The sequence below is a fragment of the Mytilus edulis genome, chromosome 12, assembly GCF_963676685.1.
Source record: "Mytilus edulis chromosome 12, xbMytEdul2.2, whole genome shotgun sequence".
In the NCBI taxonomy this organism is placed as follows: domain Eukaryota; kingdom Metazoa; phylum Mollusca; class Bivalvia; order Mytilida; family Mytilidae; genus Mytilus; species Mytilus edulis.
Window position 1 is genome coordinate 62,431,351 of NC_092355.1, and position 20,882 is coordinate 62,452,232.

Consider the following 20,882-nt stretch of genomic DNA (forward strand, 5'->3'; position numbering starts at 1 on the left):
AACTTATAAATTGTGACTTGGATGGAGAGTTGTCTCATTGGCACTTATACCACATCTTCATGTATATATATACGGCAATACTATTTGGGTTGGACAGATCATTCACACATCCTACAGCTCATCAGTCTTACAAAAGTCAGACTATTAAAGAGTGTATGGTACTTTGACAAAAGGACAAGTTATTGCACAGCTTTCAACAATGAGAAGTGAATACCTTAATTACCTATACCTTTTTATCTTCCTAGTATTCAGAATATTTTAAGTCTATACAAAATTATATTCTTTTTTATCATGAAATCAACAGGGTATTAAACAAAACAATCCATATTTGAATTAATAACCATCTCAGCCAGGTTTTAACTTTTGTCTTCAGCTTTATGCCGATAGAAAGGCAAATATAAATTTTTAATTATGGGTTTAATAGACAATGGATTGACCCATCAGCCTCCCAAATATGAGACGGATTTTTACAATTTGACAGAGTTTTCAAAAATAAGATTTTTCAAAAAGGCAGAAACATTCAAAACCCAAAAGACACTAGCAAATAATTTATAAATATATCATGTGTGTGGAAATATTATTTGTGAGCTCTTGTCCCTTGGGAAGTATAATTGTAAATTTTTATATTCCCAGTCTTTCTCTGCCTGCATTTTCTGTTTTTTACTCGAGTCAACGAGAGACAACTGACGCTAAATGATGAGAATGTCAGGTGAACTAAAACATATATGATACAATACATACTAATTTAATTAAAACTGAGGTCAGCTATATTTATCAGTAAGAAAGTGCCTTCATCTAAAGCTTCTCTGAAAAATATTGATAAATCATATTTACTTGTTTAAGTCTGATATATGTAAAATATATGTATCACTTAATAATACTTTATCAGTACTTCTTCAGTAACTGTTGTGATATATATATGAATGTTTCTTTATCTTATAAACATATCAATGTTTGTGTGTTATTTCCTGTTTCAACAAAATAACTATGAACAGTAAAGGTTTTTTTTTTAATTATTTCATTAACATGAATAAATCCTTACCTAGGCCTTATGGCCAGCTTCATGAAAATGTAGACCTTGTCATTTGAAGATAATTTTTTTTCGTTACCTATATATTGACATCTACATATTTCCGTTCTTACTTTTTTGGGTTGCGTTCCCATTGACATATACCGTTGAAAAAATTGCGGGAGTTATGATTTGTTTTACCTGTTTCATATAGGCTTGATGTCAGTGTGGGATGTAGCCTTAGCACTCCATTTAGATGAAGTAAACGTTTAACAGTATGGCTGTGTTCTGCTTTCTATATTACATCTATAGTTGATTAAGCTCCGTCAGATACATGTTTGTGTACCTCATATTTTTTGTTTTCCTTTACCCCAAGTTCATACTTAAGTTCAACCAATCTATTTTTGAAGGAAAATAATTTTGCAATGATGTCATCATGTTCTCTGATTTTTGTCTTGTTTACTATGAAGTATTGGTTTTCAGTATTTTGAATGTTAAACTATTTATTGATTATCTCCCCTTTAAGAGCTTGAATATTCGACTGAACACTTACCTATAACATCATCTTGACAGGACAGGGATCAACTTGACTGGACAGGGATCACATCGACAAGACAGGGATCAACTTGACCGGACAAGGATCAAATAAATACAGATGACAGATGCTTAAAATGAGAATATAAATGTTTCTATTTCAGGTTGAAATAATAATTGCATGTAATAAAGATGCTTGTGTATTGTTTGACCTCTTTTATTGATTGGTTGCTGTCTCATTGATATAGGCCTCTAAACCTTCACTCATACAGGATGCATTCTTTGTTTTAATGTCTTGTTTACGGTATAAAAACACAGGTCTTGTGATATTTTAAAAGTAAAATATATCGGTCAATTATCTCCGTGATACATTATAGATGTTGAAACTGAAAATATAAATGAAATAAAAACACTTTATAGAGACACTTGTCTATTTTTAAAAACCATGTTGACCTCTTTTGTTGATTGGTTGCTGTCTCAATGACATAGACCTCCCATCTTACAATCATAAAAGACATTTTGATTTCTTAGTTAACACTCTATTTGTAATACTTGCAATATTTAATTAGTTTCAACTCCCAAATGCAATTAATTTTGGATTATGTCATTTTATTTTTTGTCTCCCCATGTACAAAAGCTGCAGAATGCAAAATGTTAATCTTTTTCAAAAAGAATTAATAAAAACACTTGTTTAATGCTTTTTTAGAATGAATCCTATAGCTCTGGATTATCTTCCCTTTAGGAATTTTCACATTTAAAATTTCAATGTATTTCCGCGTTTTCAATCGATACAGTCTTCACGATAAAGTTTTGAGTCCACAAGCCCTAAGCTCAATTTTTTAAAACTTTTAGTTGTCTTCTGTCGGCTTGTAGAGAAGAAATGTACAAGCCTGGGTCATCATGGACATAGGACTTGTGGTTAAGCATGAAGACTGTTGATAAAATAAATCATTAAATGTTGCAATACAATTTGATTTGTGCATCTTGTTTACTATAATGTATTGGTTTTGGGTATTTTGAATGTTCAAACTATTTCTTGATTATCTCCCCTTAGAGTTTGAATATTTTACATTAGAATTAAATTTCAGTAGTATATGATCCTATATAGTTAACATATGAAGTACTTACCTATACTAACAACAGTCTGACTGGACAGGGAGCAAGTTCACCAGACTGGACAAGGATCAACTTGACTGGACAGGGATCAAATCCACTGGACAAGGATCAACTTGACTGGATACCAGGATAGGGATCAACTTGACTGGACAAGGATCAACTTGACTGAACAGGGATCAACTTGACTGGACAAGGATCAACTTGACTGGACAAGGATCAAATCCACTGGACAAGGATCAACTTGATGTGACCGGGATCAAATCGACAGCATGTGAATGAATACTGATGATAGATGTATAAAATGAGAATGTTTCTATTTTAGGTTGAAATCATTATTAACATGTAATAAAGATGCTTGTCTATCATGTCTATTGTTTGATTCCATTTTGACCTCTTTCATTGATTGGTTGCTGTCTCATCGATAAAGGCCTCTTAACCTTTACTTTTACAAGATGCATTCTTTGTTTTTAGTGTCTTGTTTACTATAAAAAGACAGGTGTTATGACATTTTGAATGTGAAATATATGATATCTGTTAATTATTGCCCCCTGTCAGAGTTGAAATTCTACATTCAATGATCCCAAGGACTGGACAATTATGAAATAAATATCAATAATAGACATTATAGATGACGTTCAAACTGAAAATATAAATGAAATAAAAACAACACGTTACAGACACTAATTTATTTTTAAATAAAATATTGACCTCTTTTGTTGATTGTTTGCTGTCTCATTGACATAAACCTCCCATCTTACAATCATAAACAATAATTGATTTCTTAGTTTACATCTCCTTTTGTAATGCTTGCAATGTTTTATTAAGCTTCAATCAACTCCCAAATGCAATTAATTTTGGAATTATGTCATTTTATTTTTTGTCTAGATCTCCCTTATACAACAGCTGCTGAATACAAAATTGCTAATCTTGTTCCAACAACATTAACCAGATGCTCTGCAGGGTGCAGCTGTATACGACCACAGAGGTTGAACCCTGAACGGTTGGGACAAGTATGGACACAACATTAAAGCTGGATTCAGCTCTAAATTTGGATTGTGATTAAATATATGACACAGCATAGGTTTCTGACACAGTATGAATGTGGTCTAATACACTTAAAATTTGTTTTTTGCCTTTGAGCAACTATGCTGATGCATACTAATCCTCTCAAAAAAATGTTAAATGAGAAAAATTGAACCCCCTGCCCCTATTTTTTTTCACATCCCCCTTTCCCTTATTCCAAAACTGATCTCAATTCCAATTACTAATGGAGTTTGCAGCAATAACTACTCATTTAAATACATCATAAAATATTAAAATGTAAAAAAAAGTGCTTGTTATCACTGAACGGTAAAGATTGTTTTAATTTATCAGTTGGTAGTAAAAGTGAATATACATTGTATATTGTATAAAACAATGATTTAAGTTGATTCAACTACTATTCTGGACATAGAAAGATAACTCCAATTTAAAATTTCTTGCTATTGCGCAATACTGTGCAATTGAAGATTCTTGCTATTGAGCAATACTGTGCAATTGAAAATTTCTTGCTATTGCACAATACTATGCAATTGAAGATTTCTTGATATTGCTGAATACTGTGCAGTACATGTTTAGATTCAGCATATCAAAGAAGCCCAAGAATTCAATTTTGGTTAAAATCAAACTTAGTTTAATTTTGGACCCTTTGGACTTTAATGTAGACTAATTTGAAAACGGGACCAAAAATTAAGAATCTACATACACAATTAGATTTGGCATATCAAAGAACCCTAATTATTCAATTTTTGATGAAATTAACCAAAGTTTAATTTTGGACCTTTGGGCCCCTTATTCCTAAACCGTAGGGACCAAAACTCCCAAAATCAATCCCAACCTTCCTTTTATGGTCATAAACCTTGTGTTTAAATTTCATAGATTTCTATTTACTTATACTAAAGTTATGGTGCAAAAAACATGAAAAATGCTTATTTGGGCCCCTTTTTGGCCCCTAATTCCTAAACTGTTGGGATCTAAACTCCTAAAATCAATCCCTAACTTTCTTTTGTGTTCATAAACCTTGTGTTTAAATTTTATCGATTTCTTTTTGCTTATACTAAAGTTATTGTGCGAAAACCAAGAATAATGCTTATTTGGGCCCTTTTTTGGCCCCTAATTCCTAAACAGTTGGAACCAAAACTGCTAAAATCAACCCCAACCTTCCTTTAGTGGTCATAAACCTTGTCTCAAAATTTTATAGATTTCTATTTACTTAAACTTAAGTTATAGTGCGAAAACCAAGAAAATGCTTATTTGGGCCCTTTTTGGCCCTTAATTCCTAAACTGTAGGGACCAAAACTTCCAAAATCAATCCAAACCTTCCTTTTGTGGTCATAAACCTCAAATATAGATTTCTATTTACTTAAACTAAAGTTATAGTGCGAAAACCAAAAGTATTCGGACAACGACGACGCTGACACCAACGTGATACCAATAAAAGACCAAAAAATTTTCAATTTTTGAGGTCGTATAATTCGTGTAATTCTTCTTAGAATTAATGCGCCAGCTCTGGATTATCTCCCCTTAAACAAAACAAACACTGGTGTAATGCTACTTAGAATGAATGTGCCAGCTCTTGATTATCTCCCCTTTAATACAAAGACTGGTGTAATGCTACTTAAGATTAATGCGCCAGCTCTGGATTATCTCCCCTTAAATAAAACAAACACTGGTGTAATGCTACTTATAATGAATGCACCAGCTCTGGATTATCTCCCTTTTAATACAAACACTGGTGTAATGCTACTTAGAATGAATGCACCAGCTCTGGATTATCTCCCCTTTAATACAAACACTGGTGTAATGCTACTTAGAATTATTATCTCCTTTTTAAGAATTTTAACATTTAAAATTTACAATACATTTCTGAGTTTCAATTGATAAAATAAATCATTAAATGTCCAATATATAAATATAATGTTCACTCACCTATATCATGTATAGCATGTATAGTAATTAATTATATGGACCATGAATCAAATAAATATCAATAGCAGATCTTCAAACTGAAAATATAAAATACATGTATTAACTTAATTATCATGATTATACATGTTATATAGCATCGCTAAAATTTCCTGAAATTGTATTTACTTGGCTTGAATGAAAAAAGAAAAGTTTAACCTTCCATAGTCATATAGTACCATACATAGCTCAGTGGAAGAGTTTTATGACAAATTCATCATATCACCTGTAGTTAACCAGGTTGTCTGAAATGGGAGATATTGTGTCATGCCGAAAGCAGAATGCTTTGATCTAAGCTCTCGAGTAACAAGTACAGGAAGTGAAAGAAAATGTTTCCTAAAGTTTTGTGTTTGAAATAACATACTACCAATCAGTAAAGTCAATGCTTTCACCTCTTTTTAACGGAAATAAATTGTTTATGGCTTTGAATTTCTTGGGTACAATAATATCCCAATATCTTCACATAAAACTGTTTAAAACCCTGAGAATTATAAATGTAATCTTAATAAACAGCTGTACCATGAGCGCATGATACACATGTGGATTATTCAATAAAGTTCATGCAATCTTCTCAATGTTATATTTGAAATTTACAGTACAACGAACATATGATAGACAGATACTTTTAACATACATTGACATAAGAAATCAGTATATATTTCATTTTTTTAAATATGCCAGATAGTCAGAAAATATATGGATAAAAAATCATCAGTATGGGGAAATAACTTCTATAGTATATATTAGTATGTTGACTTTTGGAGATGAGACTGATTTCTAGTTGTACATCTTATTGAGTTATTGTGCTAAACATCTTTGCATTTTGATAACTTGATTATATCTACATGATTTATAATGATTTCTATAAAACTAGAGGCTCCAAGGAGCCTGTGCTGCTCACATGATATTCTTATTTACAATTGATGCATGAAATAATGCCATTGTACTTTTACTCTAGTTATTTTTTGAAATACAATGTACCACGTTTTTCTACCTCAGGCATAGATTACCTTAGCTGTATTTGGCAACACTTTTACATGTTTTAGGAATTTTGGATCTCAATGCTCTTCAACTTTGTACTTTATTTGGCCCTTTTTTATGTATAACTTTTTTTGGATTCAAGCGTCACTGATGAGTCTTTTGTAGACGAAACGCGCGTCTGGCGTATATATAAAATTTAGTCCTGGTATCTATGATGAGTTTATTCAGAGAAAAGAGTCAAAAACTGCATGTTTCCCCTATGTTCTATTTTTAGCCATTTTGGTTGGCAGGCAGGGTCATTTGACACATTTTAACAACAAAATACCCTAATGCTTATTTGTGGCCATGTTTATTTAAATTTGTCTTTGGTAAAATGTTACAAAAATTTACGAAAAATTGTAAAATAAAATTTGACTTCAAAGGGCAATAACTCCTAATGAGGTCAATCGACCATTTTGCATTTGTTTTGATCATGTTGAATTATTTTGTAGATCTTACTTTGCTGAAACAATTTTGCCATTTACAGTTTATCTCAATCTATTAATATTCAAGATAATAACCGAAAACTTCAAAATTTCCTTAAAGATTAATTACCGCTTAAGGGGCAGCAACCCAACAATGAGTTGTCTGATGAATCTAGCACTTTCAAGGCAGATAGATAGGGACCTGATGAACATATTTTGATATTTGAAAACAAAATAGTAGTGCATATGAATATATGTGCTTCACATTCTACGTGATATTTTTTCTCTTCAAAACTAATAGTCCCAGAAAATTTATTTGCAAAAACAAAACAGACAAAAATGATATTTCTATATCTAAAAAATGACATTATGCTGATTTTGTATTATAAAATAAAATATTAAACCTACCTGCCTACCCATGAAAAATAATATTCCGAGCCAAGTTATTTTTTTTGGGGAAAAAATAAAATATTTTACCTACCTACCTACCCTGTTTCAAAACATAGGGTCGGAAAAGGGCAAACAAACAATATTTTAATTAAGGCCTCAAAAGGAACATTCATGCTATATATATGTTTGGTTTCATTCCATTTAGTGGTTCTCTAAAAGAAGAAATTTGTATGTATTTCCCATAGGGTGCTACATGTATATGTATGTTAAACTATTAAAGTCCCTGGTTGGCGGCCATCTGGGATGCTGGATAGCCAACAAAGTAACAAAACTTGGTAATGGTCAGCATCTAATAAGGAACATTCATGCTATGTTTGGTTCATTCCATTCAGTGGTTCTCTAAAAGAAGTCATTTGTATGCAATTCCCATAGGGGCCTATGGTAAGCTGTAAAAAAAGTATGATTCATAAAACTTCTAAAAACTTTTAATTGAAATGCCCATCAAAATCAAAATAAGATTTCATCTGTCTGAAACACAAAATGAATTGAACTTTAATACATGGTCGGCAGGTCCCCCCCCGCTTATGAAAAGTTCTGGATCTGCCACTGTTATATCTAGTGGATGCTAGGGCCAAATAAAAAAAATATGTGCGTTTCCTATTTCCCTACCTACCCTTTATTTTAAGCTTAGAAATAGCCTACCTTAAACATGTTAAAAGTTTTTTGAGTCATTTTTCAATCACCACTGTCGAATTTCTCTCCCATAGACTCAAATGCAAAAAAAATTGTAAAATGAAAAAAAAAATACCTACTTACAATGTACCCTATTTTTTTCAAAGATGTAACAGGAAACACACATATTATTTTACTTGGCCTAGGCCTTACAACTTTTCCAACTGGACTGGTTAGTCTGCACATGCACTCTAGAGTAGTTTTCGAGGTGTAAATACAGCTATTTTTGTCCATTTGTTATGATGAACCTAGTCCAATTAATTATGACGTCTTCTTAAGGCTTCAAAGAAAAAAATTATAATAGCCTTTCAAGACGTCATACATGTAATTATTTGGACTATGATGAACGATTATCTGGACTATGATGAACCACAATAGTCCAGATGACTGCCAGATGCCCGAGTCTGACAGCTTGAGATGGAAGTACAGAAAATCCTATACATCAACTGTTCAATTTTAATAAATGATGTTTTCCGTATTTTCCTAATATTTTTTTTCTATTTATCTTATGAAAATCTACCCCTTATCATGCTTATTCAACATGGCTTCACTTAGCCTTTAGGCTAGTCCAAATAATTATGACGTCTGGCAAGGATATTTTAAATTTTTTTCTAGGACGCCTTTCTCCCAGAAAAAAATAAAATAGCCTTGCCAGTCGTCATAATTATTTGGACTAGGCTGCACTATTTAAAACCTAGAAGGGGCCTATCCACACTTGTGTGGGACAACCCCTGGGAGTAAGATCTTAGACTTATAATACAAATCCTTGCTGGGGCCATTTTCAAAATACACGTCTTATTTCAACATACTTCTTAGAGTTGTCGCAATACCTTGGTTATGTCTTTGAGTATATTTGACCAAACCATCTATTTTTGTCCTTTCTTTCGTATTTTGTAACAGGAAACATATTTGTGACAGGGGGCGCGAAACTAGAGCGCATAATATACAGCTCGGTTCGGACTTGTTTCCGGAAATTCTTACGATATTCATAATAGTTTAAAATAAAATAAAGTAATTTATTCAGGGCCGTAACTACATTGAGGCAAATGAGGCAAATGCCTCATGTTTTAAATTTTAAAAAAGAGAAAAAGAATCTAAAGCAAAAGATTATCAAATTGTTTTCACGGAAAGTGTCTTGCAAGAACCAATTAAGTTCTGAATCAGTTCTCGTCACTCTCTGATGTCGCCCCTGCATGTTTTTCTTAATACATGTTTCTATTTTACTTTTGGTTTCCAGAGTTGATGGTCTATTGTTTGTACTTCTGTGTCCCGGGTTTGTCTTTTGTTCATTTACTGTCCTACTTAATGACTAGTCTGAGTGTTGATTTTCATTCAAGTTGTAAACATGTTAACACTGTGTTTAATGCGGTCCTACTAAAAAGCGCCCGGGAGCGCCCGGGAAAAGTAAAAGCGCCCGGAGAAGGAAAATTAGCGCCCGGAGAAGAAAATTAGCGCCCGGGAGAAAAAAATAATAATACTTTATAGCAAAATTTTTTTTCCTTAAAAAATAACTAATCATTGCTTGTTAATTTTGTCCTTAATATGAATGGGGATATGTACGATGTTACATCTGAAGTTTTGTTGTACTTTTACATTTTAGATTTCAAAATTGTATATAAGTAAGTAAATAGATATAAATAAGAGTATATAGAAGAATCATGAAAGACATTGTCCTCGATCAAAATGTATATTTTGATACTAAAACTAATCGGTGCCTGAGGTCTTGTTTATACAGATGCTGAGATAGATTTATTATATCTTTTTATAAAACTAAAACTGTGAAATTTGAGTTGTCTTATACATTTTTCATTTTGATATCGTTTTGGAAAAACATGTCTTTTGATGTCTTACACATGTTACATGTTATAAATCTTCCGCATAAACTGTGATCCATTATTATCAGTCTTTCGAAATATAATTCATATACTATTGTTAAATTTGAAATATTCATATTGGTTTTGTGCTTTATTACATTGATTGATTGATTGTTGGTTGCTTTACGCCGCATTAGCACACAAAGGCTATATCGCGGCGAGAGCTAATTCGAATATTTTTACAATTTAAAGCATATTTTTAAAATAAGACAAAACGTCCTTCAATATACTAAAATTCTTGACTAAAGGAAATTGATTATATACAAATAAAAATCAACAGTAAAATAACGTGATAAAAATTAAAAACGATTTAAATATAATAACAGTTTTATATTCTATAATAAGTGCTTTATTACAAATGTCTATTATCTGAATTTGCAAATTTTCTTTTTTAAATTTCTGTATCATATACCCAAGCGCCGGTGGATACATCTAAATAGCTGACATGGTTTATATTAATATAGACTACCAATTTCCCGTATCAAATCATTTGTTGAAAAAAAAAACATCAATCATGTATTGCCATATGACCTTTTACATTCAAGGGTTAAATTTGCATTAAGTCGTGTTCAGACTCCTTAACAGAAAAAAAAGGAATATCATTGAAGAACACGTGCACGGGAGCTTATCGAACACAATGTCAATGTATAGAAAAAAATACAAATGATGAATTGTCAAAGTTTTTATGCCTGTCCTTCATCTTGATAGTCGCTGGAGGGTCTTCAATAATGAAAGAAACATAAATACCGTAAAACCGGGTCAATATGGTCCCTAGTGTCGATAAAATGTTATTTTCGCGACGCCAAACTATGACATATCGGGAAAAGATGCATTTTTCGATTGATTTTTATCATTCAAACTGATTTAATTTGAAAACGAGTGCATGGACCCCCATTTTTTAAACCGACATTTTGTTTCATTTTGCAGGGAGATTATGTGGACCAAATTTGATAAAACTGTAAATAGTGCATTTTTTTTAATTTTGATAAATATACAGCAAAAAATTACGTTTTTTTCTCAATTCATGACCATTTGATAAATATAAGTTATTTCTGAACAAAAAAGGCATACATTTTTAGAATACTTAAAAAATACAGAAATTACAAATTATTTAACAAAAAACAATTTGCGTTTATCTTATAAAACAAAAAAGTTATGTCATTCTTTCGAAATAAAAAATACGGCCACAAATCCGAATTTTGAGCAAATATACAAAATTTCGACCTCATTTAACTCAAGAAGTAGCACATGAAGGTATATTTTTTATTACATATTTGATTTAATCAGGTAAAAAATAGCCGATATATGCAAATGTTCATCAACTTGTAAATACGGAATCAAAACTGTATCGTATGCCCTTAAGCAGTACTAGTACTTAATTAAAGTATAACACTGCACTCAGGGGCGGATCCAGCCATTTAAAAAAGGGGGTTCCTAAACCCGGACAAAAAAGGGGGGGTTCCAACTGCATTGATCATCAAAAAAAGGGAGGGTCCAACCCCGAACCCCCTCCCCTGGATCCGCGCCTGGCACTGTCACTATATTTAAGTCTAGTCATAAAAAAAATCACAAGTCAGCACAATACAAGACAAGAACAGACAGACCGATCCGGTATTAATGATTATGAGAATTACGATGTTTGCCTTATCCTACAGATCGGTCTTTTAATGTTAAGGTTACATGTAGGGACTTCAACAATTTTGTGTATAATTTTACAGTAGGGGATCCAGGAGAAATTAGAAGGAGTTTCTTATAATTTATATGACTTTTTAGCATAATATCTGGTAAACGAAATCGACTCTCTTCGGCTCGGTGTTTATGATTCAGTTTTCGGGAATATTTAGTCCCCTTTTCAAAAATCCTGGATTCGATCGCCATTAGTTTTGTATGTCAGTGACTGCTCCATAGTCTTACATGATAAACAGCTGATCTTTAAAAATCACATGAGTTAAAATGCTAAATAGAAAAAGTTGTCGGCCATACTGCCAGTTCGTCCATACTAAGGAAACTCGTTTCGGCCATGGTTTTTATTGCTATAAAGAAATTTTTGTTTATCGTCATATATCATTTTGTAGCTACCGCTACGTATAATGGAGTAAACTGCTTATCGTTAACGTTATTTAACTAATATTTTACTGTCATTCGTCATGTGGTACCCAATTCCTACTCTCATGTATACATGTATCATGGCACGTGATACTGGTCACTATCTTTTCGAGATGTTTAATGTGTGTCTGACATCTGATCAGACCTGAAATGAAACTTTTGCCTTACAAACATATATTTTCTGTAGATATGAATTTCACATAGAAAAAAAGCAAAATAGAAAATATGCTATATTTCCGACTCTGGTTAAAATATCTTAATCAAAGCCAGGAAAATAGCATATTTCTTTAGAAGTAAAATTGAGAATGGAAATGAGGAATGTGTCAAAGAGACAACAACCCGTCCATAGAAAAAACAACAACAGAAGGTCACAACAGATCTTCAATGTAGCGAGAAATTCCCGCACCCGGAGGCGTCCTTCAGGTGGCGTCTATTTTACCGGCAACAGCAATATAGTGAATTTGTTATTTCGCCGGCTCTTTGTAAAGATTGAAATTTAATATTTACTTTTGAAATTGCTACGAAAATGTGCACTGTCAACATATAATCGTTTAAATACATTTATCAGTCAAAATGATAATTCAAAAAATTATAACAAAAAAACAAAAAAAATATTGAGCATCCATTTGTTGCAATGAACAATGATGAAATCATATGAAATCATGTAGCTGAATTCATTTCTAAAACCAGTCACATTCTAATGTTACATGTATGCATAAGAATTAAATCTCTCTTGTTAACTGTATGTTCATCTTTAAAGGCCCCGAAATGACAAATTATGAACAATAATTTAAAAGAGAAAACTAACGGCATAATGTATTTACAAGACAATAAACGTAAAACAAATATGATATACAGCAACAAATGACAACCACAGAATTACAGGCTCCTGACTTGGGACAGGCACATACATAATGTGGCTGGGTTAAGCATGTAAGCTAGCGCTCAAACCTCCCCTAACCTGGAATAGTGATGCAACTGCACGACACAAGGACAAACTGTACAAAACAAGTTGCTTTCTTTAAAAAAAGAAATGCAATCGTAAACCCAAATGCTTGTTTGGCATTAAATATTAGATAATTGTTTAATAAAGATGTATTGTTTTATATATTTTTTTGTGGTATATGAATTAAAAACTGACATTGAACTACATTTCAATGTGGGTAGATATATTCTTGCTAAAGGAATCATTGCCCGCGACCAAGGATTTTTTTCCCCTCGTTCCCGAAAAACCACATGCTAAGTTACCCACTTGATGTTCCATTATAAGGTTTTTTTAAAGAGTTAGGTTTTAGGCTAAAGTGTAAATACAAATAGGAAGAAATGTAATCAATTAATGATTATTTGTGTTAAAGAAATGCAATACGTGAACCTGTAAAATAGATGTTTTTTATTCAAATTTGATATTGATAATTATCATTATCTTTCCACCTGCTCTGCAAGGTTTTTGTTACGCTTAGTATAGTAAGAATTGGCAATTTTAAGTTGTGTGCTTTGTGCTCTTAAAAGTTTTAGATGACAAACCTCTTTTGTTAAAAACAAAAACTTATTAAAAACTTTAATCGCTTTGAAGATATTTTCCGAAAGTCCCTTTTTATTTTGATGTTTTCTTTTAGGTCAAATTGTGGGTCATGAAAAAAGACTACAAGTTTAATTGTAAATACATATAATTTGAATTGAACTACATCCTCTTCACCTTGATGACCGAAACCATTTCATTAATAAAGTTATTTATAGCCTAGACAAAACAGCTTAAACCTTGTACTTATCGATAAACAAACAAAATTGAAAACAACAAAAAAACCTAACATGATCAAACCTGAAATAACAACTGAATACTCATCGCCTAGATATAAGTTTGTTTACAGGCCACATTTATGAACTGTTGTACCTTTTTTTCTGAACTCGATTTGTTCATTAACTTTGAAAGGGTGTATTTTGCATTGAAAAGTAACACTACCGTCTAATGGTATGTATGTACATTCTTTGAAACCAGGTGTATTCATAAGCACATATCCCAAGTCAGAAGCATGTTGTTTAGTGGTTGTCTTTTTTTGTTGTAGTTCATATTTGCTTTTTGTTTCTGGTTTGAAGTTAAATTATATTTGTTTTTCCTGTTTAAATTGTTTTATAACAGTGTTTTTGGTGCCCTTAATAGAATGCTGTCTAATGTGACACAAGTCTTTGTTATGAAGGCTGTATTATTACCTATAATAACTTTGACTACACTATGTCTAACACTTCATGGGGAGTTGCCTCATTGTTATTCCTATCACATTTAAAAAGATATTCTCTCTGACATTTCACAAAATGCATTAGAATAATCTACATGTATAAATTGAACTAAACGGTTTCCTTGTTAGTTTCTTATATTGACCTATCTTTTTTCTCTCTTGCTGAATAGTTTTAAACTGTTCATTTGGGGACATTGTGTAGCCTACTGATCAGTGAGATGGCTCAAAATCTCCTTACACTATTTTCATGTTCGTACTTCATATATATATTAAATCCGAAAATTCATCATCGTGTGAGTGATCGTCTTCAAGAAATAATAATTATTTATTTTTATTTTGACGAATATTTTGAAGAGCCTTAATTACAACAGGAACATATAGTTATATGATCTGTTCCCTGACCATAACTATATAATAGATTTTTTTTCTTATCTCTGTCTGCATCTATCATCACTCGGTGTCTATAAATAGACATTTGATGTCTTATAGTTGACCCAGTTAAGTCTGCTAAAATTGCATGCATGATTAATTTTAGGGTTATCGATCGTAATCAAAGCGGCACATTTAAATCGTTATGTCATTGCTTGAAGTAATATTACTTACATCTGCATAGTCAAATGTATTTTTTTTTAATATATTTTAGATTTAGATTTCAGTTTAATTTTTGATTTTTCTTCTTCATATTTAATATAATATACTTATGCACATTTCAATAACGAAAAGGATTCAGGTGTACGTACCTATAACAATCTTATTTGTATTCTAATAAAGGAGGTTATTTGACCTCCTTGTTTTAATAAAAAGGAAATAATGTTGCAATATTTAAATAAAGAAAGTAACTGTATTTCAATGTGCAATTTTAAGAAAATAAAAACGGAAATGTACTTTTATAATTTATTTTAAGGTTTTCAATAAATAATATTTTTTTTTGTAAAATCCTCGTTTTTTACATCTATTCAAGGACGTCATATATTAGATGATATACGTCCTTGGTGTATCCTAGATGTCATATATTAGATGATATACGTCCTTGGTGTGTCCTAGATGTCAAATTTTAATAAATTGCAAGAAAGACCTTCCTCCTAATTTCAGTATGAAAAAAAAACATCCCTAGACTCAGAATCTTAAATGAAATGCTAGTAATACTACTTTAATAGATTTTAGTTTTGACAAGTTTCTGAATATAAATCGCCCTCTTTACATGAAATCTTATCTCATAAATTAACACAGCTGGTTTCAACGTTTGTCTCTAATTAAAATAATAACGCATATATACAGTCAGGATTCTACTTCGTCAGAATTATCTCCCCATTACGCCAGTTCATTTTCACAATCGTAAGAATGGAAGCCATTGTAGGGATGACGCGCTGCAAATTTTGCTCTCGGAAACCGATAAATTTATCCACATTGCACCATTACGATCCTTATATGTCAATTGTATTTTAAAAGACAAATGTATCAACTAGCTAATGAGCATCAGTTAATGATCTTGTCTGCATTGATTCAATTTAAAACTATTGTCTGATCGGTTGTCAGGTGGAATTTTCGAAAATTCATTAACATTTAAAAAAATTCTAATTAAATATTTCGTGAAAGGGCAAACTCGATTTTTCAGTGGTTGAAGACTATAAACCCTAGTTTTCACACACACAAAATTTTAATTTTTCGAAGATATGCCTATCATCATCCAACTTGAAAGACTGTCGTCAAGTACTTTAAGTAAAAATTAGCTATTCGAACACACCTACTCTGTATTTGTGATTCATTAGATAGGTATTTCACTTGACACATATATTTCATCTTTTAGTACCATTCTTAAAAGAATTATGAGAAACAACAAAATTAGGACCAATTGGCCAACGTAATAAGCATCTAGCCACTTGATCAGTTGACGACTTGCAAATATATTTGATTGCGCATTTAAAGTTCGAATGAATTTTATCTAATAGCTTTGTGATAATGTCAGATTTGATACTACTTGTGAAAGGCATGCATATAATCATTATAAGCCCAAAATAATCATATCAAAATTAAGATTGAATATTTTTATAATAAAACTGTGTATGTGTTAATGACAGAGCATGCTAGTGGGACGAGTAGCACCAGCACCATAGTTAGAACGTCTGTGTTGGTACCATAGTAAAGGGGCATCAAGAGTTACTTTAGTCCGTTCTTCCCGAACGTCCAAAAAAAACGGTTCCGTTCTATTGAAGATGTGGCATGAGTGCCAATAAAAAACTCTCCACAAAATACTAGATGACACAGAAATTAACAGCTATAAGTCACCCTACGGCCTTCAACAATGAGCAAAGTCCATACCGCATAGTCAGCTATAAAAGGCACCGAAATGACAATGAGTTATTAGATATAAGAAGGTGTGGTACGTGATACAATGATACAATATCAACACGGAGCCTTAAGATAGGAAAAATGCTAAATCTGCTGTTTCTGTTCTTTACCTTTAGTTTGCCTCAACCAAATGTTTTGAAACTTATACACAATGCTTATGGTCACAAAACAGTCAAACTCACGTGTATCCTGCATCTACTAGTATATGTGGAAGTTTACTTGTGTTTTGTTTCACAAGCAGGGGCATCTGTGGCCCATATACATGTACATTTATTTTAGTAAACAGGTAAATTACTTCCATTGAATTCTACTTCTAATAGAATTAACTTGAATATTTATTTTTAGGATTTCGGTGCAGTTTGGTAACAGACAGTGACCAGCAGAAAAAAGTGTTTCACTAGATTGAGCTCTATGTCTAAGTGTACTTGTTCTTCGCACTGTGTTCAGTTTATTGATATGCGTATACCTTCTGTGTGATTTTTTAAGATGGAAAAACAGACTATCCATATCTACATGTCCATGAAATGAAATCCAAGGTAAAATGATTGAAACATTTTGAATTAGCTATCACAACTGGCAGTACATGGTGCTACTGAAGCAATTAAGTTTTCATTTGAACCAAACATTCTCAAAAATTGAGCATGGAAATGTGGAATATGTAAAAGTGACAGCAACATGACAAAAGAGCTGAAAGCAGACAAAGGCCACCAATGGGTCTTCAACAATGCGAGAAAATCCCTCGCCCAGCGGTGGACTTCAGATGGCCCCTCCACAAAATGTGTACAATAAAGGCAACAGTAGTATACCGCTGTTCAAACTCATAAATCCATGGACAAAAAACAATCTCTATAACATAAAACCGAACTTACATTTAAAAACATACAAGACTAACAAAAACCAGGGACTTCTGACTTTGTCAAGGTAATAATACCAAGAGGCACACCCAATATCCATAAGTAAGAATCAAGTCATAGTCTGGTCAAGAGTTCCATAACAAACAAAAAAACACAAAGCAGATTTGAGGAAAGGGTCATCGTGGTACACAAAACTAACAAATATATCTATATATCTAGTAGATATAAGAAGATGTGGTATGAGTGCAATCAGACCATTCTTCGTATAATTCAAACAAAAGACTAGATGACATAGAAATTAACAACTATAGATCACCCTACGGCCTTCAACAATGAGCAAAGTCCATACCGCATAGTCAGCTATAAAAGGCACCGAAATGACAATGTAAAACAATTCAAACGAGAAAAGAAACGTAAAAATGTATGTACAAAAAATGAACAAAAACAAATATGTAACACATGAACAAACCACAATTAATGAATTACAGTCTCCTGACTTTGGACATGTACATACATACAGAATGAGGGGGGTGAAACATACTAGCGGGATCCCCACCCTCCATCTAATGTGGCATGCGTGCCAAAGAAGAACTCTCCACAAGAGACCAGATGACACAGAAATTAACAACTGAAGGTCACCATACAGCCTTCAACAATAAGCAAAGTCCATTGGATGGAGGGTTTTCTCATTGGCACTCACCCCATATCTTCCTATATCTATAAAATATACAAGTTGTACATTGAGGGCAAAGGTCAAGCTCATATGAAGTTTCTTTGCCAATAGACTCACCATCTTATGACAATACATTTTCATGCCACATAATCAGAAGCAAGGTCAATTTAGAATTATACTTTTAGTTCAGGGTTATATACAACGGAAAACACGGTATCATGATGACACACCAAAAGTGCATAGGTCAAGAGTCAAAAAGTCATAGTCTGATCAAGAGTTCCATGTCAAAAATACACAAAGCAGTCCTGCACGAAAGTTCATCATGGTACAAGTAACAATGTTTTTTTTATGATGCACTACACATGCAAAATACAGAAAACATGGGTCAGGGACATACACAGAAAACATATAACTAAACTCAATGGAACGGTACTTGTATTGCAGGTCACTACAAATGCCTTCAACATAGAACACAAACTCTCGCAACACTTCAAAGTTAAAACTGTCTTTCACAAAAGTTTGAGCAGGATTCTTTGCAACGATTATCTTACATTTATTGTAACACTGTTAATTGAAAATCGGGTCGTGCAGTTATGTCAATAAATTAAAACGGTAAGGTTAGACATTGAAACACTTTAAACTAGGGTTTACCATTAATTTCTAACCTAACCATGTAATAGCACTATGGTAAACAGATAGAAACACATGATGCAGTCATGAAATTGAATATTTGCAATAGTACGACCAGAACAATACAAGATACAGTTGGAAACAAATGAAAGTAATGATACATACGAATTTTTAATCACAATGCACAAATAAGGAAACGTAGTTTTCATTCAATTTATTCATCTAAAATGTACGCTTGCGTTAAATAATGGAAAATAACACTGTATATTTATATAAACGATCAATCTTGTAAATAAATAAACTAATATTTATTGAAAAATAAGCAACATATATAGACGAATAATTTATTAGTTCCTTAACAAAACAACAACAGAAATAAAGAATCAACAGAGAATTTAACCGTTAATTACTTTTTTTTTATTATTATTTAGTAGAAAGATATAATAATTTAACTTCAAATAAATATACAATTAATCTAAAATGCACTAATCAAGCAGAAGGGGCGTAACTCGTGGTATTATACCGGCATACTGGACGGATCTAAACATGGTCTGACAATATTGAATGTTGATTTTGTGATTTGATCTGTTTTGGTCTGACACGGTCTTAACGGGTCTAAACAGCTCGCTAGAAGATTCAGTCTTGATAATCTTGACATGCCTTAACGGACTGATTTACCTGATGAGACTATCGATTGGAACGGCGCCTTAATGGTCTTAAAAATCCACACTTTCTATCTAGCAGTTAATCCAGTCAATTAAGATATGATCAGACCAACATGACCGTTTCAGACTGAATTCGAGCTACTAGTGTAAAGACATAAGTATGATTACTCCTGCTAAATTTGTATTTGTTTTGTTTTCTTAATATATACAAAACGTTTGTGAACTCATATCGCTTTTGTAATTGTGATGGAGTACGCGTTGAAGTAAAAATTAAATCACACAGACGTTTCAGACAATTCCGCAATTTGGAGTGACCGAAGTGTACAAAAATAGAGGGTACGATAATCGCATGACAAATAGTAGTTATATTCTAATTATATATGATTCAATGCCCCACAAGTCTTTGTTAATTTGAAACCTATCGAAACAAAGCAAAATGATTTAAAGATTATTATTATAAATACACAAAATAACTGTTTGAATGGAAGATTTTTAAAAGCACAATGTTATAGGGAAGATATTGGTGAAATTTCTATGGTTTAATAGTCAAGTGAGATAAAGATCAGTCAACCTTAGTATTGTATAAAAACAAAATATTCCATACAGAACGTAAAAACTATGAATTGATAAGTGTTACACAGACCTTTATTAATATAGAGTAATTTTGGTAAGTATGGCTTATTGATGTTAAGGTTTTCGAGATGTGCTTCTCTAGACATTTTTGACGGTCTTAATTTATATATCTCAATATTATCCCCGATGACAGAAATGTCAACCGTACCTATTCGTGTCAAAAGTGAAAATCTAATCTATTTGATGAACTAATTTCTTCCAAAACTGTACATGCATTATTTCTGTATTATTTGATAATCAATCACATTCACGTTGCATGTTTGCATAATAATTGGTTCTGTATGAGTGAACTGTGTAGTGTATTGCAAGATCGATGCAAATTGTGACGTCAATGCGCGAGCACGTGAAATTATTATTTGTAAACAAACCGGCTCGTGTAACACGTGTCTTAAGTATATATTCAAAGTGCAATCAATCTTTCAATCACTATTTTATGATATTTTTGTGTCTGTTTTTAGGGTTGCATATCAGTAGTCGAAGTAAATTAGACATATTGTTCCTGTTCTGATTTTTTTCATATAAAATTAGAAGGTAAGTCTAAATAAGTCATTATTTAGGAAGGGGGATCGGAGGGGTCCTGATCCAGAGATCCCCGGCTTACAAACATAAAATCTTGAGGTCCCAAATTTAAAAAA